The sequence below is a fragment of the Lolium rigidum genome, chromosome 2, assembly GCF_022539505.1.
Source record: "Lolium rigidum isolate FL_2022 chromosome 2, APGP_CSIRO_Lrig_0.1, whole genome shotgun sequence".
Taxonomy (NCBI): Eukaryota; Viridiplantae; Streptophyta; class Magnoliopsida; order Poales; family Poaceae; genus Lolium; species Lolium rigidum.
The window spans coordinates 292080642-292082630 of record NC_061509.1 but is presented as its reverse complement, the minus strand read 5'-3'; positions in this window follow the sequence as shown (position 1 = coordinate 292082630).

Here is a 1989-nt window from a genome sequence, read left to right as displayed (position 1 = left end):
TTGTGTCGCCGGAGGAATTAAACTGCCTTGTGTGCTTATAATGTCAGCTCCAAAGAATTCATTAAATATCCCTTGATTCTCAGAGTTGACTAGAAGTTCCGGGATAGTATTCTTCCCGCATATGCTCAGCACCTCGTGGCGGGGCCATATTGTGGCCGAAACCAGCTATCATGTTGGGCCAAGCAGGATCAAAAGATTGCTGCGTAAAAAAAATTAGTTGTAAGTAATAGACATGAATATTTTTATAGGAGAAATTATATATTAAAATTGAAGGAACCTGTGGAGGAGGCATATTGTAGCCGAGTCCAGCTTCCGTCTCTGACCGATCAGGTTCAAAAGATTGCTGCGGATGGAAAATATTCGTAAATAATAGGCGTAATTTTATGTTGTATGAGTGATTATTTATAAAATATGAACATACGCGAGTGGTGTTGTCGATGTTTGAAGGCTCCCTTGGGTGTATGAAAATCGTTCCCCGAACGGATTAGTAGAGAAAATATTCTCCTCCTATTTTTAATGCGCAGAAGATAATATTTTTTGTAAAATCTTGTAGAAGAACGTACGCGCATTTATAATTTTAGATGTATCTGATAATACCTGTGTGGCGGCATGGGGCGGAGACATGCGAGCTGATTGTGAGCGGTCAAGTAGAGATGAGTCGACGCGTGCATATGATGGATTCCGCGTAGGAGGTTGGCTCGTACGTGTCATACTGCTCGTACGCGCCATAGTGCTCGTACGCGCCATACAGGTCGTACGCGCCATACTGGGTCTAGACGACGGTGCATCTGGCATGTCGTACTCTCGCGTAACAACATCGTCATCTCGAGCACAACCAAATCTTTTAATCCCGTTCATGGCCGTATTAAAAATACGCCTAATCAGGGACTTTCCTTCAGGAGTATTCACGTTTCGCAGCCGCAAAGCATCCGACGCAGACCGAGCGATCTCCCTATATTCTTGTATCTGAAAATAGAAAATTCAAAGTATGAGAAAATGGTGTGGATATTTATTTCAATTGCAATAAACTCATATTTTTAAAGAATTGCAAGTACCGAGGTATCGCGATGGTATGCTGCTGTTCGTTCAGTCCCTACAACCAGTGAATCTCTCGTCCTCTCTGGTGGAGGATCGGTGAGCAAAATCCTTGTGCTATTGCGATACCAATGATTGTAGTGGTCGTATGTGGCGTCACTATATGGTCTACCAATATAAGAAATAATTGTCGTTAGCACATGTATAAAAATAATCGAAATAATTTAATACAAAACGTACCTATGCTCTTGCACTACATCGGATGCCGCATTATTAATCCACAGCTCTATCCACTCGTCTATTACGACTGCTCCAGTCGGCACAATTCAAACCTTTATTATCTTGCCTCGAAATCAAATGATATATTTAATTAGGAAGATGTAAGTCATAAATAAAATGCAATACATTTTATATTGAAATGAGCGCACTTACGTGTGAACTAGATCGTCAAGTCGCCTCGGTAATGGTGGTGGAACAACCTGATAGAGCCCAAACTGCCGCATAACACGCTCTGGGTTATATGTCTCAACCATCTAAAGAAAGAGGAGGTGGCAGCGTGTTAACCACAAGTCGGAACTTGTATACATATCAGCTGTAGGTGGCTGAGCACCCCACACAGCGACATCATCCGTCCATGGGTTCCATCTGATCATGTGATCCTCTAGCCCCTCAAACTCCTGGTGGTATTCTGGGTAACAACCGTGCACCACATTTGTTGACCATTTTTTTTAGCATGTACCCAACGAGATCCAAATGTCAGAGGGCCATGTATAGCCTGCCCAAAATCATATGGGTGGATTATGTTGGATAGGTGGGGACGTCCAACAGGCAGGTACTCCCATGACCATAGCTGAAGAAACTCATAGCTGACGGCAAGTATGTGGCCTTTAGATTTTTTCTGGGTGGCATGACATAACCCCCTGTATGTATGAGCAAGCATGGCTGAACCAAAGC